Here is a 26803-nt window from a genome sequence, read left to right on the forward strand (position 1 = left end):
TACAGTAGGCCACTGCTCTACCTACCTCTGTGTCGTCAAGTATACTATCCATCCATACCTGTGGTGCATTTCAGTTTTGCACAGTTTGCTGACCACCAGTATATAATATATAGCAGTACGGTACAGTAGGCCACTGCTCTACCTACCTCTGTGTCGTCAAGTATACTATCCATCCATACCTGTGGTGCATTTCAGTTGTGCGCAGTATATATAGTAGTAGGCCATTGCTATTGATACTGGCATATAATTCCGCACATTAAAAAATGGAGAACAAAAATGTGGAAGGTAAAATAGGGAAAGATCAAGATCCACTTCCACCTCGTGCTGAAGCTGCTGCCACTAGTCATGGCCGAGACGATAAAATGCCATCAACGTCGTCTGCCAAGGCCGATGCCCAATGTCATAGTAGAGAGCATGTAAAATCCAAAACACAAAGTTCAGTAAAATGACCCAAAAATCAAAATTAAAAGCGTCTGAGGAGAAGCGTAAACTTGCCAATATGCCATTTATGACACGGAGTGGCAAGGAACAGCTGAGGCCCTGGCCTATGTTCATGGCTAGTGGTTCAGCTTCACATGAGGATGGAAGCACTCATCCTCTCGCTAGAAAAATGAAAAGACTTAAGCTGGCAAAAGCACAGCAAAGAACTGTGCATTCTTCTAAATCACAAATCCCCAAGGAGAGTCCAATTGTGTCGGGTGCAATGCCTGACCTTCCCAACACTGGACGGGAAGAGGTGGCGCCATCCACCATTTGCACGCCCCCTGCAAGTGCTGGAAGGAGCACCCGTTCCTGATAGTCAGATTGAAGATGTCACTGTTGAAGTACACCAGGATGAGGATATGGGTGTTGCTGGCGCTGAGGAGGAAATTGACAAGGAGGATTCTGATGGTGAGGTGGTTTGTTTAAGTCAGGTACCCGGGGAGACACCTGTTGTCCGTGGGACGAATATGGCCATTGACATGCCTGGTCAAATTACAAAAAAAATCACCTCTTCGGTGTGGAATTATTTTAACACAAATGCGGACAATAGGTGTCAAGCCATGTGTTGCCTTTGTCAAGCTGTAATAAAGTAGGGTAAGGACGTTAACCACCTCGGAACATCCTCCCTTATACGTCACCTGCAGCGCATTTATCATAAGTCAGTGACAAGTTCAAAAACTTTGGATGACAGCGGAAGCAGTCCACTGACCACTAAATCCCTTTCTCTTGTAACCAAGCTCCTGCAAACCACACCACCAACTCCCTCAGTGTCAATTTCCTCCTTACACAGGAAAGCCAATAGTCCTGCAGGCCATGTCACTGTCAAGTCTGACGAGTCCTCTCCTGCCTGGGATTCCTCCGAGGCATCCTTGAGTGTAACGCCTCCTGCTGCTGGCGCTGCAGTTGTTGCTGCTGGGAGTCGATCGTCATCCCAGAGGGGAAGTCGGAAGACCACTTGTACTACTTCCAGTAAGCAATTGACTGTCCAACAGTCCTTTGCGAGGAAGATGAAATATCACAGCAGTCATCCTGCTGCAAAGCGGATAACTCAGGCCTTGGCAGCCTGGGCGGTGAGAAACGTGTTTCCGTTATGCACCGTTAATTCACAGGCAACTACAGACTTGATTGAGGTACTGTGTCCCCGGTACCAAATACCATCTAGGTTCCATTTCTCTAGGCAGGCGATACCGAAAATGTACACAGACCTCAGAAAAAGAGTCACCAGTGTCCTAAAAAATGCAGTTGTACCCAATGTCCACTTAACCACGGACATGTGGACAAGTGGAGCAGGGCAGACTCAGGACTATATGACTGTGATAGCCCACTGGGTAGATGTATTGCCTCCCGCAGCAAGAACAGCAGCGGTGGCACCAGTAGCAGCATCTCGCAAACGCCAACTCGTTCCTAGGCAGGCTACGCTTTGTATCACCGCTTTCCAGAAGAGGCACACAGCTGACAACCTCTTACGGAAACTGAGGAACATCATCGCAGAATGTCTTACCCCAAATGGACTCTCCTGGGGATTTGTGACATCGGACAACGCCAGCAATATTGGGCGTGCATTACATCTGGGCAAATTCCAGCACGTCCCATGTTTTGCACATACATTTAATTTGGTGGTGCAGAATTATTTAAAAAACGACAGGGGCATGCAAGAGATGCTGTCGGTGGCCCGAAGAATTGCGGGCCACATTTTCGGCATTCAGCCACCGCGTGTCGAAGACTGGAGCACCAGCAAACAGTCCTGAACCTGCCCTGCCATCATCTGAAGCAAGAGGTGGTAGCGAGGTGGAATTCAACCCTCTATATGCTTCAGAGGATGGAGGAGCAGCAAAAGGCCATTCAAGCCTATACATCTGTGTAGCTGGGGGTATGCTCTGCGCTCCCTATAATGGTTACTTGTATGTTCAGATATCCGTGCAGCCCAGGTTAGAGTAGGAAACTCTTTTCGGTTGTTTCCTTGTTTTTTGCAATCTCTAGGGGGAAGGGACCAACCTTTGGCGCTACTGGATAATGCTCAGCAATGGTAAATTACTAAAGAATGAATAAATTAATAAATCGCAGTTTTGTGCAAAAAAATTATTAAATTAATTAACCTGTTATAAGATCATGAGTAATAGTTGATAGCAAGAGAATACAGTGTAATTCTATTTCCTCTTTCTGTGTAAATTGAGGTATGTAGATATTGTAAAGTATATACACAGTATATATTAGTAGAATAAATAAAAGAATGGAAATAAGATCTTTCTATAATTTAAATGAACTTGTTTAATAGGCTAATAATTTGTTAAAAAATGACAGTATTTTTACACACCTTAATACCTGAGCGCGCTCTCTGTAGTATAAATAATAATAATTTCTAACATACAGTATAATTAAAACAATTATCACAATATATATAAATATAAAAATGAAGGAGACCGGTCTCCAGTTATGTATGAAATGGTGACTCGTCAGGCAAGTGCTCTGGCTGGACGTTCTGTGTCCGCAAATGTCCGTTTTAACAGAGTTCCCGGTATTGTTATTCGTTGGGTAACTTCTAATCCCAGTGCAGAGTACTCGCAGTGTTTCAGCGTTCAGATAAAAGTTTGCAAGGGCGCTTACGTGTCTTCACCCCGTCCGGGGCTGGGGGATCCGTTGTTTCTGCTTGTGTCCTTTGGTGCTGCTGGTGTTTTTTTCCCCGTAACCGCGGTGTGTTACAGGCGCCTGTAACTCCGATCCTCGTGGTGCTTTCTCGCCGGCGTCTTCACTCGGCCAATAGTGCCGAGCTTCGTCAGGGACAATGTCCCTGACGAAGCACGGCACTATTGGCCGAGTGAAACGCGTTGGACCACGCCCCCCTTTTCCTCCAAAACCCGGAGATCCTAACCTCCTGGAAGACGCCGGCGAGAAAGTACCACGAGGATCGGAGTTACAGGCGCCTGTAACACACCGCGGTTACGGGGAAATAAACACCAGCAGCACCAAAGGACACAAGCAGAAACAACGGATCCCCCAGCCCCGGACGGGGTGAAGACACATAAGCGCCCTTGCAAACTTTTATCTGAACGCTGAAACACTGCGAGTACTCTGCACTGGGATTAGAAGTTACCCAACGAATAACAATACCGGGAACTCTGTTAAAACGGACATTTGCGGACACAGAACGTCCAGCCAGAGCACTTGCCTGACGAGTCACCATTTCATACATAACTGGAGACCGGTCTCCTTCACTTTTATATTTATATATATTGTGATAATTGTTTTAATTATACTGTATGTTAGAAATTATTATTATTTATACTACAGAGAGCGCGCTCAGGTATTAAGGTGTGTAAAAATAGTCATTTTTTAACAAATTATTAGCCTATTAAACAAGTTCATTTAAATATAGAAAGATCTTATTTCCATTCTTTTATTTATTCTACTCATATATACTTTGTATATACTTTACAATATCTACATACCTCAATTTACACAGAAAGAGGAAATAGAATTACACTGTATTCTCTTGCTATCAACTATTACTCATGATCTCATAACAGGTTAATTAATTTAATAATTTTTTTGCACAAAACTGCGATTTATTAATTTATTCATTCTTTAGTAATTTACCATTGCTGAGCATTATCCAGTAGCGCCAAAGGTTGGTCCCTTCCCCCTAGAGAAGCCTATACATCTGCCTACGATATAGGCAAAGGAGGGGGAATGCACCTGACTCAAGCCCAGTGGAGAATTATTTCAACGTTGTGCAAGGTTCTGCAACCCTTTGAACTTGCCACACGTGAAGTCAGTTCAGACACTGCCAGCCTGAGTCAGGTCATTCCCCTCATCAGGCTTTTGCAGAAGAAGCTGGAGACATTGAAGGAGGAGCTAAAACAGAGCGATTCCGCTAGGCATGTGGGACTTATGGATGGAGCCCTTAATTCGCTTAACCAGGATTCACGGGTGGTCAATCTGTTGAAATCAGAGCACTACATTTTGGCCACCATGCTCGATCCTAGATTTAAAACCTACGTTGGATCTCTCTTTCCAGCAGACACAAGTCTGCAGAGGTTCAAAGACCTGCTGGTGAAAAAATTGTCAAGTCAAGCGGAACGTGACCCGTCAACAGCTCCTCCTTCACATTCTCCCACAACTGGGGGAGCGAGGAAAAGGCTAAGAATTCCGAGCCCACCCGCTGGCGGTGATGCAGGGCAGTCTGGAGCGAGTGCTGACATCTGGTCCGGACTGAAGGACCTGCCAACGATTACTGACATGTCGTCTACTGTCACTGCATATGATTCTCTCACCATTGAAAGAATGGTGGAGGATTATATGAGTGACCGCATCCAAGTAGGCACGTCAGACAGTCTGTACGTATACTGGCAGGAAAAAGAGGCAATTTGGAGGCCCTTGCACAAACTGGCTTTATTTTACCTAAGTTGCCCACCCTCCAGTGTGTACTCCGAAAGAGTGTTTAGTGCAGCCGCTCAGCTTGTCAGCAATCGGCGTACGAGGTTACTTCCAGAAAATGTGGAGAAGATGATGTTCATCAAAATGAATTATAATCAATTCCTCCGTGGAGACATTCACCAGCAATTGCCTCCAGAAAGTACACAGGGACCTGAGATGGTGGATTCCAGTGGGGACGAATTAATAATCTGTGAGGAGGGGTATGTACACAGTGAAAGGGGTGAGGAATCGGACGATGAGGAGGAGGTGGACATCTTGCCTTTGTAGAGCCAGTTTGTGCAAGGAGAGATTGATTGCTTCTTTTTTGGTGGGGGCCCAAACCAACCAGTCATTTCAGTCACAGTTGTGTGGCAAACCCTGTCGCTGAAATCATGGGTTTGTTAAAGTGTGCATGTCCTGTTTATACAACATAAGGGTGGGTGGGAGGGCCCAAGGACAATTCCATCTTGCACCTCTTTTTTCTTTCATTTTTCTTTGCATTATGTGCTGTTTGGGGACTATTTTTTTGAAGTGCCATCCAGCCTGACACTGCAGTGCCACTCCTAGATGGGCCAGGTGTTTGTGTTGGCCACTTGTGTCGCTTAGCTTAGCCATCCAGCGACCTTGGTGCACCTCTTTTTTTCTTTGCATCATGTGCTGTTTGGGGACTATTTTTTTGAAGTGCCATCCTGCCTGACACTGCAGTGCCACTCCTAGATGGGCCAGGTGTTTGTGTCGGCCACTTGGGTCGCTTAGCTTAGTCATCCAGCGACCTCGGTGCAAATTTTAGGACTAAAAATAATATTGTGAGGTGTTCAGAATAGACTGAAAATGAGTGGAAATTATGGTTATTGAGATTAATAATAGTATGGGATCAAAATGACCCCCAAATTCTATGATTTAAGCTGTTTTTGAGGGGTTTTTGTAAAAAAACACCTGAATCCAAAACACACCCGAATCCGACAAAAAATTTTCAGTGAGGTTTTGCCAAAACGCGTCCGAATCCAAAACACGGCCGCGGAACCGAATCCAAAACCAAAACACAAAACCCGAAAAATGTCCGGTGCACATCACTACATCTAATATGGGTAAAGTTGAAACAATGAGAGCAGTGCAAAAGCTCACAAACTATCATCTGCTGGTAGTGTATGGAACTTATGGTGAGTTACAGAGAGATCAGTCACAGGTAAGTCAGGGCATCCCTTCCTGCAGGTACAGGGACATAGTTAGAGGCTACACTGGCAACAAAATTAACAGCTTTACCATTTGATATGGAATCAAACAGGAAGTACAAAATAATGGAAATGGGAGAGGAGCTCACGGTCTTACAAGACCTGCACTAGGTACAAAATACAGCTAAGGATGGAGATGGGTCAATACTGTACAAAGAAATACTGTTTTATTTTTCTTGTGTTAATTACATCTAATAACAAATGCATGTAGAAATATAGACAGGAGTATTCATACTATCCAGCACTTATTACAGGTTAATGAAGAAAACTGCTGCAAAAAACTATTCAGAAGGAGAACAAGAAGACAGAGTTGAGTGTTTGGAAAGCAGATGGGAAAAGCCAAGACTTTCCCACCCCATTCCAAACACATTGCAATTCACAATGGGAACACAGAGACCCTCAGGTCACAGCCAAAATCTGGACCACTTTATTAATCTCTTACTGCTGCTCTATAGGAGTTTTACACAGGAAAAATATGTATCATTGATACATTCATGAGAATAGGCAGCAAAGAGAAAAGGCATAAACCATACCTCTGCCTAATATGTAAAATCTAAGCTATTTTTGTATAACACAGATGAGGCTGTACCTAATTCATTGCCCTAATCAGGCAGCTTTTCTTTTTTTTTTTTTTTTTTTTTACATATGTTAGATATTTTATATGTAGCGATAAGAAAATATAGGAATATAAAGACATTTTTTATAGACTGCACAATGAAATCTGTCATCACTGCTTTTAGACGTAATAGATAAATAAATAGTATCAGATTGTTAGGGATAGCGATCATCCATGTATTGGGTCTCCCTGATAGAGATATGTAGGAAATAGAAAACAGAGTAAGTTGTTCTTACAGGTACAGTATATATGTTGGATTTGTCACAATCTCAAAATGCGTCCAGCTTAAAACCAGTATTTGTGCCAAACATACATAAAATGTAGAAGTAAGAATACTTAGCACCACAATAGCATAGAGATGTGGCTTGGTAGTATTAGCAGGAAATGCTAAAGGCACAATACCCTATTTGTGCACAATATAACAATAGAAGTGTTATGTATCATACATATAGGAAAGAATAGTGTTTGGATAATTAATTTCAATATAAAATGTAATTAAATACAAACACATATTCCTCTTGTTTTCCTTCCTACCATAATGGAAACGTCCATTAAGTATTGCATATAGACAGTCATGACTTGATATAAGTATAATCTATATCATCATGAGTTCATTACACAATCATTTAAATAGCAGATAGAGGGCCTAATTCAGTATGGAATGCATCAGCGTACTGAAGCCCTTGTGCACTGTGCGCGTGTGCACACACTGAGATGGTCCCGGGATGTCCCAGCTTGGCCACGACTGCTCCCAGTAATGCATCTGTGAACGAGAGACAGCCGGCTAGGACAGAACTGAAGATAGGAGGACACAGCACCCTGTAGTAGCAGACTGGTGTTAAAGGAGATGCCGCCCTCGTGGATCCGGAGGTAAGCGGTCAACTGCACAGGGGTGCGGGGCTAGAATGGGAGAGGAGGCCGGCACCATGGGAGCACCAAAATATATTTTTTTATACGCCCCCCCCCCCCCCCGCTCCCCCAACCTAAAAACAGTCCAGCTCCCCTGCTTGTAGTAATTCTTGGCATAAGGAATGGGTAGGCAACCTGTTACACTCCAACTGCTGTATTACTGTTATGGAATACTAAAATGGTGGCAGAGCATGCTGTTACTGTATGTGTAGATCCACAGTAGCTGGAGTGCCGCAGGTTGCCTAAGAGTAATAATTACAGCTGTATTCATCCATTCACCGCTGCAAGACCAGTGCTGCCTAAAAGCGAACTCTTTTTCCTATCCCCAAGTACACCTTTTATCTCTATCCAAGAATTATCTTTTCTCCTACTATGAATTATATATATTGTTTGCAATGGGGATATCTTCTGCACTGGAGTCCTCTACTGCCTCCGTTCACTACTTTGTAAACTACACTTTGGTTTTGTGACATTAACTTTTGGAAAACATGAGCGTACTCATAACAAGAAATAGACTGACCTAATGAAACTCATCACTTGGGGCAAGAAAATTAGAGAGAGAGTGTTTGGAGACTTCTGGTTGACATTTCAAGATATGGAGATACAGGCAGGGTACAGTAAGTCTAGAAGTAAATCTGTCAGCACAAAGTATTTTCATCCTTTTTGATGAAAAATGATTTGATTGTTCATAAATACAGCTAAAGTGTGTGTAAGTTTTTTCTGGGCATATAAAGTCATGCTGACACCGGAGGTGTTTTATAAAGCACACCGCTCACACCTTGATCTTGCACCAATGCACCCTGCTGGTCCACCCAGTGCATTTCTACTCTCCACTCCCATTAAACCTTTCAGTATCCTCCTAAAATGTTACTGAGGTGAGCCTTATAGCATGGCTTATAGTTATCAGTAGAGTGAGGACATGGGGATTGTTATGACCAAGCTTTTCTTTAGAGCAGAAGGGTGTATGCCATCTTTACCAGGGGAATTATATATCCTACGCTTGTTTAGACCTATAAACATTTCCTTTTGAGCTAATCAAGTAGCAACCAATGTCCTGCTATACAGCACATTCTCCACCATCTATTCCTCATTGTCAGCAATGTGGTGGACATGTAGCACTCATGATTCATTTAGCCCATGATTTTGGTTTAAAGTAAATGCTGCAAACCATTGCACCACGTCTGTGACTTTACTTTAATGCCACTAGAAATATCTTCCCTGTTATATAATCATATGTCCAAATGTGTAAGGACTGAGACGCCCACTTTGAGCATCTTCAAGCACAGCAATCATTGGACGCAGCATCGTAAGCTTGCACCAGTCCTATGGCTAATGCAGTTTCTCCATCTGTGGATGGCCCCCTATTTGAGGCCGTGACACTCCCAGAAGACATAAGGTCTCTATGTTTCGGTTTAGCTTCAACTTATGCAGGCAGGCCCTATGCCTGTAACTATTTGGAATCGCAAATGATGGCCGTGATGGTGATCCAAGGTTGCGTCCTCAAACCCAACGTGTTTTTGGGGTTGTGCACTTTGTAATTGGTTCTCATGGTGTACACAATCTGCAGATGTCACCCACAGCTATATAACTGTATCCTAAATAAACAAGTTTCATTGGCTTTCTACCTCTGAATATTTCTGTAACAAAGGTCTCACTGTCATGTTCTTACACCACTGTCATCCACAGTCCAAGTCACACTGGATGGAGAATATGAAGTTGTGCTCTGTCACACATCAGACAACTTGTTCGGGAATGCGTTATCCCCTTACACTTATCACTTCTTTTTCACTGCTTTATCACTTCTCCAGGCTTAATACATCTGCCCCAAAGTTACAGACCGTACACTTGAATTATAGATTATGCATATATTATGTTATGCTGTACTAGATTATGGTATATGTTCTACAGTTTATCGCTGTTATTAATCTGGTAGTTTATCATGCATGTAGTATCAGTTCTACTGTATATATTTATATTTATAAGGGGCCCAGCCCATATGAATAGAAGCCAAGACTCTGTGGTGGCTGGCCACACCCCCTTCTGGTGGCCTACCACATTCCTTAAGCACGGGCCCCTACCACTGCATTCCTCTGGTGTGCCCTTCATTTCCCAGGCCAGCACTGTATACTACTGCTACTATGCTATGCAGTAGTGTTATGGGGTAGAGGCAGGGAAGGTGGGGGGGGGGGGGGGGGGGCGCAATTGCACTGATTGCACCTGCAGGATCCTCTTCCAGTAGTACTCGTGCCCACCCTAGCTCTTGGCTCTGATGACCGTAGAACTTTCTGGTTTCAGCAGCTGACCTGATATAGTATTCCAGTAAATCTTGTACACAAACTTATTTATGATATGATGACTTCTCACATGATTTCTCTGTAATTTACCAGTAACTTCAAAAACGTTTAAATGCTTTATATTTGTGAGAAGACTATGTAGGAGGTAGGGCGCAGGGCTGACAGTGCCGTCCACAAGCCACAAAAATAGTAATAACATTCTTAAAATAACAATAAATAAAATAATTTAAAGTGATTAAGCATTATATTTCAACTTCAATCTACCTATGTCACATGTACCATGACTATTTATTTGGACACTTAAGCATTACAGCTAGTCATGTCAATAATGAAAACCTCAAACATATGATTTACCAAATGTTTGAAACACACAGCAACTGAACAGCCGAGAAAGGTCAAAATTGCATTATATTTCCCACGCCAAGTCATCCAACATCAACAGAGTGGTTAATATGTGTTCTAAAACTATGAGCCGTAAGTCCAAGTGATATGACTCACCGGCTCTCCATTTCCTGCCTGGACTTCCGTTGGCTCTGTAACCTAGTTTTATAAGAGCTCTAGCGATGTCGGTGAGATGATTGTCTGGTAAACTAAGCACGGTTTCCCTGTGTGTTTTAGGTCAAGTTTGCATCAACTATTTACAGCAGCAAAGTAATTGCTACCATATGGTGCTGTAAAACCAGCCTCTCAGAGGCACTCGCTTTCTTGTGATGAAATCTATTTGTATAACAACTTGCGTTGTTACATTATCGAAAGGAAGAGCAAAAATGTTTCTATAAACAGCACAAGGATGACATCTGTCTTCACAGTCACATTACCTCTTCATTACTCCTATCTGGAGGAATATAAGAAATCTCAGCTGTCTTAGATGAGTTCACAGCCAGAGTCTGGATGGATGTGATTGAAAAACAAATAATGTAAAAAGCGTTGCAGAGGTCACTGACTTTAGCTTTCTTGAAAGTATCAAGACAGGGATGGAGAATTAAATATATAAAGTGAGTTTTTTAGTATCTGATGTAAGACTGGAGGCATTTTTACTTCTCCAATATTACTTCAAAGCTAAACGCAAATAACAATAGTTCCAAAGAAGGTTCTGTAATTGTAAATGCTAATATAACGTTCTATGTTTTTTATACTGTCTTCATCATTGAATGCTAGGCATGTTTTCTTAAGAAATGCCCATGACATAGAATAAGGCTGTACATCTGTAATCCCCTTGACGTTGCTGTGATGTTTTTGACAGCTGTGATAGATTATAACAGGGCTGAATGGGGTAACCACTACTCTATTGGTGTCGTGGACCCCCAGTAGTGGGAATGGTACCTGTTGGTCGGCATGCCAACCGGCGGCCTATTCAGCATTTGGAATCCTGGAATCAGTAATGTGAGGTCACATTACCGCATCCCCTAGGATCTTATAGCAATAATGGATGTTATTTTCAGATTGGCGGCTGTATGTATTGAGAGCATGGCTGAGTCTCCTCTTCCACTTGCCACATCAGCCAGTCTTACACTGTGTCCAGTGGAGTTGAGAACAGAATCAACACTCTATAATGTGGGCAGTGTGTACTAGAGATGGACATTATAATCCGATCATTGGCAATCATCGATGTTCCCAGCTTGATGGAAATGGTTTTGCCACCATCACATTGCCACCATAGCATGCTTGTTTGCGATGCTTAATTAACTTTATTCAGCTGTGAACAACAGGAAGTGGTGGCTGTAGCACAGTTTGCACATGCGCAAATACATTGCTTTCACTGCACTAAATAACCATCAATGGTTAAATCACAGGTTCTCAAACTCGGTCCTCAGGACCCCACACGGTTCATGGTCATCTGTAGATTTTTTAAATGTGACACTTGGTGATACACAGCGCAGCTGACGGGTGACCTGGAAAACATGAACCGTGTGGGGTCCTGAGGACCGAGTTTGAGAACCACTGGGTTAAACCATTGAATTTTTACCTTGTGATGGCTATGAAATCACAAAGCATCTTGCTATAGCCATACCTAGGTGGGATTTCAAATGTTTGAAAAGTCGGTTGGGTGTCTGTTTTTTCCTGTCTATTAGATAGGAAAAAACAGACACCCAACTAACTTTTCAAACAATTGAATATCCCCCCTAGTCTGTGCATGGTGCATTAGTGCCATCAGTAAGAGGCAACATTGCTCTGCACAGCATAACTTCCCACATAGAGCAGTTATGACATGGGAGCTGTTGAGTAGAACACAGCAGACTTACAGTTGGTAAGAATCAGTGGGTGGAGGGTAGAGGGAGGCCTGCTTCCTTACTCTTTAGGTAACAAGGATGGTAGGGTGGTAGAACATATGTGGCAAAGGGAGAGTGGGAAGGGCATATGTCATTTGCATTCCACCAATATACACCCTTATCACTTATGATATGTGACAATATGAGGGAGCACGGCAATGGGAATTTTGGGGCCAAAGCATGACTGTGGATCAAGTAAGCCATATGTGAAGCAGAAGCATGTGAGTCTCGCCGCATGCCAAGCATACATTATACAGCGCAATACAGACAGGAGGTAAATGAATTACACTAAGTGGATCTATTGTCCCATATCAATATCTTTCATAGTGAAGGGATCTGTGGACACAGGCATGTGCACAGGGGGTGCCGGTGCCACTCAGAGTGAGGCACAGTGACTGGGCCCACAGCCGGTGGCTTTATATTGAGTTAAGAGTAGACTGACTCATTAGTCCACCACATGGCTGCTCCGTGGGCTGTCAGTGACAATGCGATTTGGCCTGAGGAAAGGGGCGGAGGAGCCTCCCCTCATCTCTCCTGGGGTCCTCTCTCACTCTTGAGTGATGACTGGGTGTTGATGAGGAAGAGGTGGACCTGCTGTTGCTGGAAAGTGAAGTGCGCCTTATTTTATAACACCCCCCCCCCCCCCCCCCCACATATGTAAATATAAGATATTGAATTGGCACAGAAGGAATGGGAAGATCTTATTTACAGGGATGCAGCTGAGCCTTTTGTTTTCCTGTAAGATGACCTGTTATTTCACATTTTATGGAGGTTTCTGCCGTCTGAGCAAATGTAAGTAGGTCTGAAGCTGCAACTGATCTGCGACTGAGATGGCCTGGAAGTGGTCTGCGCTGACGTCAAAGACCCTCCCCAAAAATGCTTGGACATGACTGCGTTTTTTCTGACACACCCAAAAAACGGCAGGTTTCCACCCAGAAATGCCGGCTTCCTGTCAGTCAAACAGCGGCTACATTGCGCTTACACATTTTCTGTCGCTATTAACCCTCACGTGTGTGCAATTAGAATGCTACGCATGCGCACTCGTTCATTAATCGCTCAATTTGCAAATTCTCAATACTGATCCATGCTGAATTAGGCCCTTTATGCGGCATGGTGACCGGATCCCATTTTGGGTGGCTGTATATTTTGTCATTCAGAGATAATTTCTAACCAGGGTCGGACTGGCCCACAGGGGCACAGGGGAAACCCCCGGTGGGGCCCCGCTGCCTCTTCCCCCCGCCTTCCTCCTTCCTGCAGGGATTAGGTTCCAGATTGTGCAATTGAATTATACATTATACATATGTTACATTATACTGCACTTTTCTACAAAGCATTGCTGTTATTAATCTGGTACAATATCATGCATGCACTAGCAGTATTTACTATGCATCAAGGGGCCCAGACCATGCACTAATGGTTAGCCAAGCCTCTAAGAATGGGCCCCTACCACTGAATTTCCCTGGTAGGCCGTTCATGCCCCAGTCCGACACTGTTTCTAACCTGTTCAAGAAATAGGACATAATTGTCTGGGGTGTGGTATGGAAGGTTGATAGTAACTAGGTTGACAGTGTCTAGGTCGACCACTATTGGTCGACAGTAACTAGGTCGACAGGGTCTTTAGGTCGACATGGTCTAGATCGACAGGTCAAAAGGTCGATATGAGTCGCATGCTTCGGGCAAGGTGCCTCGCTCCGCTACCGCTTCGCTCGGCACAGATTACCGTTCCAATCGTAGGATCGCTAAGTATGAAAAGGTTAAAAAAAAGTAAAAAATCGTAAAGAACTCATGTCGACCTTTTGACATGTCGACCTAGAGACCCTGACGACCTAGAAACCCTGTCGACCTAGTTACTGTCGACCAATAGTGGTCGACCTAGATAGTGTCGACCTAGTTACTGTCGACCTAGAGACCGGATCCCAATTGTCTGTGGCCCCCCAACCAGGCAGTATAGGCTACATAGATGTACTTCCCAGCTGTTATACCTCCCTTGCGCAGAATTCACCACAGAATATTGGCCCTCATTCCGAGTCGTTCGCTCGGTATTTTTCATCGCATCGCAGTGAAATTCCGCATAGTGCGCATGCGCAATATTCGCACTGCGACTGCGCCAAGTATCTTTGCTATGAAGATAGTATTTTTACTCACGGCTTTTTCCTCGCTCCGGCGATCGTAATGTGATTGACAGGAAATGGGTGTTACTGGGCGGAAACACGGCGTTTTATGGGCGTGTGGCTGAAAACGCTACCGTTTCCGGAAAAAACGCAGGAGTGGCCGGAGAAACGGGGGAGTGGTTGGGCGAACGCTGGGTGTGTTTGTGACGTCAAACCAGGAACGACAAGCACTGAACTGATCTTACTGGCAGAGTAAGTGTGGAGCTACTCTAAAACTGCTAAGTAGTTTGTGATCGCAATATTGCGAATACATCGGTCGCAATTTTAAGATGCTAAGATACACTCCCAGTAGGCGTAGGCTTAGCGTGTGTAACTCTGCTAAATTCGCCTTGCGACCGATCAACTCGGAATGAGGGCCCTTGTACATTATATTGTTCCACCTGCCACAAAAATAATGAGATGACTTTTATAGGACCCTTTACTAACAATAAAGGAAAAAGAACATTTCCACAGATGGTATTTTGAATCTTAGTCAGCATCATCTGCACATACCGTATTAGGCTGCAAAGGTTGCATCACATTACAATGTAAAGTATGTATTTATGCTGGCAAATGGGAAGATTTCATAGTATGGGGGAGATGTACTAAGCCTTGAAGAGTGACAAAGTGGAGAGAGATAAAGTAAAAGCCAATCAGCTTGTAACTGCCATATTACAGGCTGTTATTAAAAAATGATAGTTAGGTGCTAATTGGTTTGGTAGTTTATCTCTCTCCACTTTATCACTTTCCAAGGCTTAGTGCATCTGCCCCAAGTCACTTATGCTACTGATAGAACACATTACAGTACACACCTCAACATTTTACACATAAAAAGCGGTACAAATTAGGAAAGGGGCGTGGTCATGTGTAAAGGAGGCGTGGACACGCCCCCTTCCCTATACTTTCAACGGGAATTTGGAGAGTCAAAAATCGGTACAGACTATTACAAAAAGGTACTGTACCTGGCAAAAAGGTACAGTTGGAGGGTATGAAATCCCACATTTTGATGTGGCAGAGAAGAAGGGGGGGGGGGGGGGGGGGTGTCTATGCATCACATGGTTTGGTCACACATCATGTGGTTGTGCCCTGAACTTCTGAAGTGCTGGACAGCTTCTGGCTTGTTCCCTCTGTTTAATAGTTTCCTAGGTCTCACAAACACAGTGGCAGATACACATGGTATCAGTTCAACGATGCCCGGCTACGCAGAACAATAATGAATGAGGCATACCTGCCAACCCACCCATCCAATCAGCCAAACCTGTCCTGATTGAAAAGGAGTGATAGCAATGGCACATCTATAATGGGTGCAGTGTGGGGGCCCACACCGCACACACTGCACCCAGTTCTTCTATACTCACCTTTCCGGCGTCCATCGGTGACTGGCACTGCGGACATTTTTTCAGAGTCCTGCGCATGCGCTGTAGAATCTCAGCGCTGACAGCGGCAGTGACAACTACAGGAGAAGAGGGTGCCCTCACACGGAGTTCGCACACGGGTCCCCTCCTCTCTAGAAATGCCAGTATGATAGAGTCATCAAATCAGGACTGTAGCACCTAAATCAGGACATAGGAGGTATGCATTTATTTCTGTACGGGGCTGTTACTCAGACTGTCAGCTGTATAGGTTATAAATGCAAATGCTGTAGTAACAGTTACCCCAGGGCCGGCTCCATGCCTACTAGCACCCTGAGCGAGAAAATTTCAAAGCGCTCCCCTCCCCCCATGCACATTTGGCATACGCGCTCCTGGAAAAGTGGGTGTGGCCTCACAACTTTATATTATCAAACTAAAAATAAATATATTTTCACACCCCCTCTACACACACAATTAGGAGGCTTACACATAACGCCCACAGTAGTGTGCCTTACACATAATGTCTCCAGTATAGTGTCAGATACATATAATGACCCCATTAGTGCAGTGCCAGATACACATACGCCTTCAATAGTGCCAGATACACATACGCCCTCAATAGTGCCAGATACACATATGCCCTCAGCAGTGCAGGATACACATATGCCCCCAACAGTGCCAGATACACATATGCCCCCAGCAGTGCAGTGCCAGATACACATTATATTCCCTCAGCAGTGCCAAAGATTATATGTCCCCACTAGTGCCAGATACACGTGCCCCCACAGTGCCAGATACACATAAGACCCCTGTAGTGGTGCTCACCACCACCAGCCTCTCCTGCTGCTCCCGCTGCTGCTATGTGAGGGGAGGAGAGCACAGCCCCCTGCCCTGCATCTGAAATCAGCCGCCGGTCCGTCAGCCAAAGCTCGCGGTCCGGCAGCTAATCAAGAGTCGCCACTGCCGTTCTGCGAGTGCTGATTGGCTGACGGACTGGCGGCTGATATAAAATTGCATCCGGCTACTGGCCGCTCTTAGGAGTCAGCGCCCACTAAACACCCAGACACGCCCTGCCCACTACAACACCCAGACACATCCCCTCATACACTACAATGCCCAGACCCCCCATACACTACGATGCCCAGACACATCCCCTTATACACTGCAAAGCCCAGAACCCCCATACACTACAATGCCCAGACAACACTACAACACCCAGACACCCTCCTGATGCACTACAACACCCCCTCCCTACATACACTACAACACCCCCCTTCATACACTACAACACACACCCCTCATACACTGACTACAACACCAAGGCCACTCCCTTCACCACAACTCACCAGTTGTTGCTGAACATGGAGCAGGCATTCTCTGGCTGCAGTTTGCAGCTCCATACAGTTCGTGCACACCCTGCTACCGCCGTCCAGAGCAGAGAGCACAGGTCCCGCCTTGTGTGTGAGAGGGTTGGTGGGAGGAGGAGCAGATAGAGGAGCTACGACAGGGTGTGTGCTGCAGTCAGTGACATGTTCCCTGCCCCCTTTGAGAATTAGCTGCACCTGAATGCTGACCATACTAGCCCTTTAAACTGGGACACTCATGAATTACACAGGTTCTGTGGCTGTCTGACTTTAAGCCTGCATGTCACCTGGTTTTAATCAGCCACAGAACCTGTGCAATTCATGAGTGTCCCAGTTTAAAGGGATAGTATGGTCAGCCTAGCGCCTGGCACTGGCAGCATGGACCAGGAGGGGAGGAGGAGCTACAGGACGGGACAGGGGCTGGGTCAGAAGGAGCGAGACAGACAGCTCCTGCTGCAGGATCAAACTTAGAAGGGGAGGCATAGCGTAGGATTGACCGGGGGTGGAGTAGAGGAGTGGAGGAAGCTTCATGGCCACAGAGCACACAGCACAGCCGCAGACAAAACAGAATGTCAGACGCCGGTGCCGCACAGAGCGCACATAGTTTAGCTTTGGTCCATCCACAGCACTCCCCCTCGTCGTCACACAGCCACTGCTAGGAGGCGGGCCGCGGGACGGACGTTGCTGCTGAAGTGACCTGGCTCCAGGCTCCAATATGGCGGTGAGAGGTAGCGGTGCCCATTAAGTGTGGCGCCCTATTCGGCCGCTCTATTGGAACGTGCCTGGAGCCGGCCCTGCGTTCTGTTTTCTTTCCCATGGCTGCATTTTCATTTACAATATTGTTACACCATAATATTAATATTTCTGCAACTTGAAATATACTGTAGACGTGTTCAGAGCAAATCTAAACAAAACAGCAACAGCATTACGGATATGCAAAAGATATGCCTCCGAAGTAACAAATGTAAGGACATGTATAAGTCAAAGCAGAATGTTTCTCACAGAGGTACCACCTTCAGGGACCCATACATCAGACAGGTACCGGGCAGTTCCCCAGTCTGCTGATACTTGGGTTGGATCATTGGCAGAATCCAACATGTTGCAAATCCTCGATTCGCCGATTCCAATTTTGTAACAAGTAGGATACAGGATTTTGCTGATCCCCTGCGATACCACTGATCATCGGAGTCTGCTGATCAGCAATCAGATCAGCATTGGGGGATTGCAGGGTAGATAGATGGCCCATTAGTATACTCACATGAGAATGCCACTGATCCACCACTCTAAGCAACGGGGCAGCTAGCATACAAGGGTTGGGGATGGAATGTCAGTATACCGGAAGTCAGTATACCGACACTGGGATCCCGGCCGTGAGAATGCCGGCAGCAGGGCGAGAGCTAGAAAGCCCCTCGCTACGCTCGCCACGCTGCAGGCTCAGTGGCTCGCTGCTCTCCCCACAGGTTCTATACCCACTCTATGGGTGTCGTGGACAGCCATGAGTGGGAATAGCCCTGGCGCAGCTGTTAGCAATTTTAGCGGTCAGGATCCCAGCGTCGGTATTCTGACCACCGGGATATTACCTACATCCCACATACAATCCTAAATACCAGTTGTGAGCATGCTCAGTGCATACATTATGTAAGGCACATTTATGTCACACAGCATTCTCTGGAAGTATAAAGCAGACCCAGAAATGTATACAGTAGCTCCTTTAGATGACGAGTTACAGCTACTGTACCTCCAGTAGCTGTTATGTCTGACCTGATAAGCCCCTCAGTAATGCAATGGAGACACATATCTGTTCATTCTGCAAATATCAGTAGAGTTTGACTTCTCGGCATGTTACATGCATGGCAGCCATGGAAAATTAGTGTAGAGAAGGACTACTCGTAGAAAATACATTATGTAACACATAGTTTAGTGATGTTAGGTAGTAAGATTTTGTGAAGTAACATAGGGGGTCATTCCGAGTTGATCGCTCGCTAGCTACTTTTTGCAGCAGTGCAAACGCATAGTCACCGCCCACAGGGGAGTGTATTTTAGCTGTGCAAGTGTGCAAACACCTCTACAGCCGAGCAGTACAAAAACAGTTTGTGCAGTTTCTGAGTAGGTCTGAACTTACTCAGCCGCTGCGATCACTTCAGCCTTTTCGGTCCTGGAATTAACGTCACACACCCGCCCTGCAAACACTTGGACACGCCTGCGTTTTTCCAACCACTCTCTGAAAACGGTCAGTTGCCACCCATAAACGCCTTCTTCCTGTCAATCTTCTTGAGATCGGCTGTGTGAATGGATCTTTGTTAAATCCAGCGCCCATCAACGATCCGCTTTGTACCCGTACGACACACCTGCGCATTGCAGTGCATACGCCTGCGCAGTAGTGACCTGATTGCTGTGCTGCGAAAATCGCCAGCGTGCGATCAGGTCAGAATGACCCCCCATAGTAGTTTGAAGATTGTATGTAGAAGCTAGAGTAAAAAGGAAATGAAGCTATATTTTGTCATACTACTATGAATAATAATAACAATAATTATAAATAACAAATATTTTACCAGCTGTGCAGAACGTTCTCGCAAGATGCCCAGGGGATTAGCACTAGCACTGATGGCGTCTTCAATGTCTACATTCAGCTGCTCTAGCTTCATCATCAGGCAGGTCATGGATCTTGACCATTGCATCCTTTCCTGATTTAAAAAAAATTGAAGAATAGGCGTTAGGTGGGTTAGCGGACTCACGCCACTTCTTTATGATTCAATAGATTGCTTCCCAGAAACCAGCACTTTACAATGAAGAGTTGTAATCAGCCAGTGTTTTTAGCCATAGCTGGAAGCTTTTCATGGGAACTACCAACAACTAAAACCCATTCTCTGGTACAGCTCTTTTCAGCTCGTGTTTAGCACACAGGGCTCTATTTAATAATGATCTTTATAACCGGCGGCAAATCTTGTTTGATATAAAAGTGATAATAATACCTATGCTGCTGGTATGTAACATAACTCACCTCCCTGGCGAGGTCCCGTGGTGTGGCCTTCCTCAACGTTTTCCTTTGCTAATATGTCACTCGCAGCCTATCGCTGTTGGCTGCAGAGTAATGTACATGTGTGATGGCCATCTGCCAATGCATATTGTAACTTTCTACTGGGGGCAGGGAGCTACTCAGCAAACCCTGGAAGGCTTCACAGAAAGTGGAAAGCGTTCCTAGTGCTGGCAATGGGGAATGTTCCACTGATGCCATCTATAGAGGGCATAAGCAGTGCAGTCACAAACAATGGTAAGCTAAGCAATGGCTAGCAATGCTAGTGAATTCCAAAACTTGGTAAATTTGGCATTGAATATTCTGGGAACAGTAGCATTATGTGTTTAACCTCAAGGTTAATAGATGGTTAACCTATATTAACCTTGTGGTTAACCACATTATGCCATGGTTCCCACAATATACTTCTATGGAGAAACCATGATTGACATTGCAGCAACAAATGGGCAATCAGAGGACAGTCCCTACATGGCAGCTCTCCTAGTAACCCCTAGGAGGAGGTGAGCATTTTTTTCCAGGGGTTAAGTGGATTCTATATGGAGAAGAGGACTGAAGGGCTACAGGTAAGCATATATGAGTGTGAGTATGAGTCAGTGTGTGCATGTATGTTTTATTAAAGAGGGTAATTTAGAGTTGATCGTAGCACATCTATGATCATTTACTCTGACATGCGGGGAGACGCCCAGCATGTCGGTCCCTCTCCCCCCCCCCCCCCCCCGGCACAGGTACAAAAGCAATGCACAGCGGCTATGCTTTTGTACCTGACAAGTAGCTACCTGCCAGTGCAGCTTCTGTGCGCTGGCAGGGAGCTACTGGCCGTGCCCTGGGTTGCAGTGGCTGCATGTGACATCACACAGCCGCAACAGCCCGCCCACCCAATGGTCCAGGACGCCTCCATTGTCCGGACCACGCCCCGCCAACGGCGTTCTAATGCCATTGAAATGTCCCCTCCCACCCTGCATCCGCCTCTGTCTGTCAATCAGACAGAGGTGATCGCACCAGTGAGATAGTAATGTTCTACTATCATGGTGTGTGTGTACTGTCTTTTTTACATTTTTATTTTACAGGGGAACTACAGGTAGCAGCAGGCCCTTTAATGCCCCGTATGCTGATACTTATGGTTCTCCAAGTACCAGCATAGGGGGAGGCTTGCTGGAACCTGTAGTCTTATTTGTAAAAGTCAATATTAATTTGATGTTTCACAATTCAAAGCTATCAGCTCATCACCCACAGCCCATGTGTGCTTGGGCTTCAGTCCTGGCCTTGGGTGCACTGGAAAGGGGGGACACTCCTTTGTTGGTGGTCTGGACTCCCCCAGGGTACTGCAGCCAGGTCTATTTTTTGGTGTGGGGGTAATGGTACAGCTGCAGGGACCCATATAAGCATGTACCCAGGCTGTGGCATCACCTCCCTTGCTAGTGAAGCCCGGTGTTGGTTCCAAAAATATGGGGGGACACTTACATCTCCCCCCCACCATATTTTTGGAACGGTCCAAGAGCCCAGTGCTAGCTGCTAAATTACAGGGGGATCTCAGTCCTTACCCTGTATTTTTTCAACCGGGAAAGGCTCAAAGAGTCTGGGGCTGGTTATGCTCTGGGGGAGGGCACCACATTATTTATTTTTAAATATTTCTAAGCTACAATGTGCAAGTTTTTATACGAGAAAAACTCGAACACACTTACACAGTATAATAGCCTTAAACTTAAAAATCACAGGCTATTACACTGGCTTAGCTTTGGGACAAAGTCCCAAAGTCCCTTTTTACTGTACGAGAAGGTGCGAGTTTGTCCGGCACAAAAAACTCTATTACATTCCCTCTTAGTATGTTAATTCTGTTACTTTGTATCAACTGCAATTTATGATCAGCAGAAACAAAATCAAAATTGTAAAAAAAATGTTAATTCAAAACTTGTTTAATCTTAAACGGCGTATTTCACCTGTCTGCATCTCGGGATCTGCCAGAAAACAGTTACATGTATAATGTTACACATACAGAAATAAGATATTCATTAATTTAGGTGCCAAGTTAAACCCTGTGCAGGAAAATCCATTCAAACATTACCAAGGCCTTTCACTGAGTTACTAAACTTGTTTCCACATTACAGATGTGGAATATTAACTCAGTCTCTAGTATGACGGTCTGTAACATTGTAGAAGAAATGTCTCTCTTCTCTAAGTATAGAGCCTGTTTTACCACCCCTATAATTTAGACACTTGCCAGAAATTAAAAGGTACCTGTTAATGTTAGGAGCTGTCAGTTTACCATCTAAAGGCTTATCGATAACTCACGGGATTAAAGTACTAGGATTATAGCAATGAATAGAGTTGTTTGTAAAAGAAAAATAGTTTGGAGTTATAATAATCACAAGTTTCCAGAATGTTCAAGATGTAAACCGCGTGTAACATTGAATTTTTATTAAATAAATGGTGTTTCATTTAGTAACGTCAAATTATTATTTATATAGTGCTAGCATACTCCGTAGCGCTTTACAGTTGTTATAGGTTTACTGTACATAACACAAAAAACACCATTTACCATTCAACTAAAAAGCTACATTAATCTCTCAAAATGATATAAAATTAAATGTGTGCCAGCATTATATGCACCTGGGTGTGCCTAAAGGCAAAACATAGTTACAATTTCTCCATAAAAGTGTCTTTTTGTCTGCAATGATACTATTCATCCGAAAGTACTGCAATAAGTAGCGTGTCCCTCTGATTTGGGTGGTGAAACGCTCTACAACTGCCAACACATCATGACCTAAAATGCTGGAATGAAATAAAATGAAAAGTAATCTTAAAAAGAAGTTCATGTTGAACACTGAGGTCAGAGAGTTAGTTGTTCACTGAATCCATGAAAAAATGTAATGGGGTTGGTAGCCGAGCCACAGATACATAAGGGTTATGAGAAACTTTCTAAGATATAGCTGCAGTCAGCGAAAACAATGTAAGCGTGAAAGGAACACTGTTTTCTTCCAACTGCATTCATGTGTATACACTCAGCAGTTTCACATTTACATTTTAGGTTTGTCTGTATTCATTTTACTATGTGTTCTTCTGTGGGAACTTTATGCATTGTTGGACAATGTCAAATATTTTCCAGTTATTTAAGAAAATGAATAAGCTGTGTCTGGATGGGTAAGATATAGGCTCTAGTCCATTAACAATGTTGTCTGAATCAAACATATGGATGTACAGGCATGTATAAACATGAGACAACTGTATACAAGGAATGGGTGGGGGGATGGTGAGTTGTCTACGTAGTTTTATACAATTCATTTTATAAACATGACTACTTAAAACTGAATAATAATGGACTTTTGATATTTTGAACTAGTTTATCCTGTTTATGTACCACAGATGCAGCCACTCTCATCGTGGCTACATCTTGCTGCGATTGCGCCTTGTTAGGCGTGACCGTGTGCACGACTGGGACACGCATATGTCTTAGACGCGTACATGCCCCATTTGCATGAATGGGAGCAGAAATAGGTGCAGCCTGGCACGGCTAGGTGCTGCTGCACCTAGCTGCACCAGAAGTGCGCGATTAGCACAGCTGTAGCCATGATGAGCGTGGCTACATCTGTATAGATACAATCTGCTGCTGTGTCTTGAGCAAGCCTGTGAGAAGTGGACTGAGACCCCATTCTCTCCTCATAGCTCTCACTGGCAGAGGCAATGGAGATGCCTGCCTCCGGGCTCCAAGCCCTGAAGGGGCACCTGCATGTACAGCAGTACCTGTGTGATTCACAATGGGATCCAAGTGTCACTTCTGTTCTTCCAACAGAGCTCTGCAGTGCACCAACTGCTGCAGAGTTAATTGGCTCTGTCCCAGAAGCCCTGCTAACACCTGCAATAGGGGAGCGACGGTGCACCTGCCTCTGCTGCTGGACTGGGTGATGGGACCCACCGGTAAGCACTGATTCTGCATGCTGCAGATGACTGAATCTTGTGAGTCTGACCCTGACCCACCGGCCATTGTCACACAGCGTTGCTGAAGCCCTTCCAATTCACTGTGGGCTCAAGTCCCTGTAGACCAGCTGAGAATGCTATATACAGTGGGTTCAGTATGATTTACCGATGGTCGGGATGCCGGTCGTCAGTATACCGACAATGGCATCCCGGCCATCAGTATGCTGTCAGCGGGGTGTGCCCCCATTGCTGCAAGTGCTTGGTGCCCATGCCCTGTGAGGGAGGACTTACAGAATTTAGAGAGATGGGAGGGAGACAGAGCTGGAGAGAGAGATAGGGGGTTGATAGGGACAGAGGGTCAGACAAAAGGGGGGAGTAGGGACACAGAAGAGACAGATGGAGGAGGTGGATCAGAGATGAAAGGGAGAGACGGGGAGGGAGGACAGAGATTAGAGAGAGATAGACACACAAGAAGAGAGGGGACAAAAGGAACAAAGATAACAGAGAGAGATGTGGGAGGGGTACAAAGATGAGAGTGATAAATGGGGCAGAGATGAGAGAAAGGTAGACAGGGGGGCAGAGATGAAAGAGAGACGGAGGGGGTTGAGCGTGACTGAAATGAGAGAGAGAGAGAGAGAGACAGACAGACTTGGGAAGGGGAGGTTGAGACAAGAGATAGAGATGAAGGGGGTTAGAGGGGACAAAGATGAGACAACGAGAGAGAGAGGCACATTGGGATTGGAGGACAGAGAGGAAAGAAAGACAGATAGGCACGGGGGGGGGGGTGGACTGAGATGAAAGAGGGTGACAGATTAGGAGGGAGGGAGGGAGAAGAGAGACAGTGATGACAGTGTGACACTTGAGGGAGGGTTGGAAGAGATGGGAAGGTGGGGGAAAAAAAGAAAAAAAAACAATGCAACTCCAGGAACAACAGCTAGAAAACCAACAAATGAGGATCCAAAATAATTCTGTAACTTAAGCTTTGATATATTGCTGATTTCTAAGCTCTGCGGCAGGATGAAATGGAGTTCGAGATTGCTTGAGGTGCGAGATGCCGGCTGATCTTTTTTTTAAAGCGGCAAAAACTTACAAGCCAAAACCATGTTTTATAAGTGATTGTCCCTTTAAAAAAAATCTGAGATTGGCCGGCATCCCGCACCTCCAGCAATCACAGACTCCATTACATCCTGCCCCATATTTGACAACATACAGCTAGCGAACCTACAAATTATGGTTCAAAATAATTCTGTAACATAAGCTTTCATATATTGGTGATTTCTAAGCTCATATTTGACAACAGTAGTAAACGTATACAGTGTGTAACTAGTAAGTGTACAGCAAGGCTGTCTAGGCACCACATCTCCCGGGCTCAAGATTTTTCTCCAATCTCCCTGCTTTGAAACTGAGAAGTAAGGTATTAAGGGGAATATTTACTAAGCAGTGATAAGAGCGGAGAAGTGAGCCAGTGGAGAAGTTGCCCCATCAACCAATCAGCAGCTCTGTCTCATTCTACAGTATGCAAAATAATAGATGTTACTTCAATGTTGATTGGTTTCCATGGGCAACTTCTACAATGGCTCACTTCCCTGCTCTTATCACTGCTTAGTAAATGTCCCCCTAAATCTCTTCCAACCACCAATACAGAGGGTTGCATTTAAGAACGAGTCATTACCTCTTCTGCACTCGCTAAAGAGGTTATGATCTCCTTTCAGTATATGGTAAACAGCGGTAAGCTTAGCATACCTCCCAACTGTCCCTTTTTTTGTGACTGTCCCACCCGTGGGTCGCAGTGTCCCGCGGTGGGGGGGCAGTTGGGAGGCTTATGTCACTCGCTGCTCTGATTAGCAGAGCAGCGGTGAACAGAGTCTATTCTGTGGAGACAGGAGGAGAGCGGGCATGTCAGCGGCTCACGGAGCGCTGGGCATGCCCCCTCATTGCTTAAAACAGGGGCGTGGCTCACGATCGCGGATCTTCCCGCGAAGCTGCGCCCCTTTTCCCGTAGGCCACGCCCCTTTTCGCCCCTCTTAAGCTACCGGCAAAGTTGGGAGGTATGAGCTTAGTTTACTGCTCTTTATCACTGTACTGTTTACGCCAGCAAGGCTTTGCTGAGCCCTTGCCATGTTGAAGCTCAGTGCAGAGGAGTCACAAGGGGGGTGCGGTCTTCCAGAGGGTGACACCAAAGTGCTGGCTCCTTCCCTCTCCTAGGCATAGGTAGTCTTCCTCAGTGACGGGAGCCAGGTTGTGCAGTGTGACATTATCATGCAGCCCCCACAACTTCTTTCAATTAGAAGGAGCCAGCAGCACAGCCAGAGTCTCCAGGGGTAGCCCAGCATCTTCGGGGGTGATGGACACTTCCCTAGAGTGATGTGACAGGGGGCTTCCCACAAGGCCACTCCCCCATAGTGACGCAAATGGGGGACTTCCACAAGGCCTTGTTCCCTGCCTGCTAAGCCACACCCCCTTTTCGGGCTATTGGCCACTCTGGATTTAACTGACCCCAATGCACTTGCTCAGTTGGCTATTGATTGCTCATGCACATTAATCATCAACCTGTTGCCTGCAGCAGCATGTTGCAGACAATTGAGCATAGGGGGTAGAGATGTCTGCTGCGGTCCGTCCTTCATACATTGGGGTAATACTTAATATTTGTGGTTAAACCACGAAAAAGTGTGTTTTGGGGGAATATGCCACAAATATTTAATGACAAATAGGCACCTATGTATTGTAGATCTGTCAGTCAGGTATGCACTGCATTAAAGCCTAGGCACTAGAAT

The sequence above is a fragment of the Pseudophryne corroboree genome, chromosome 2, assembly GCF_028390025.1.
Source record: "Pseudophryne corroboree isolate aPseCor3 chromosome 2, aPseCor3.hap2, whole genome shotgun sequence".
Classification (NCBI taxonomy): domain Eukaryota; kingdom Metazoa; phylum Chordata; class Amphibia; order Anura; family Myobatrachidae; genus Pseudophryne; species Pseudophryne corroboree.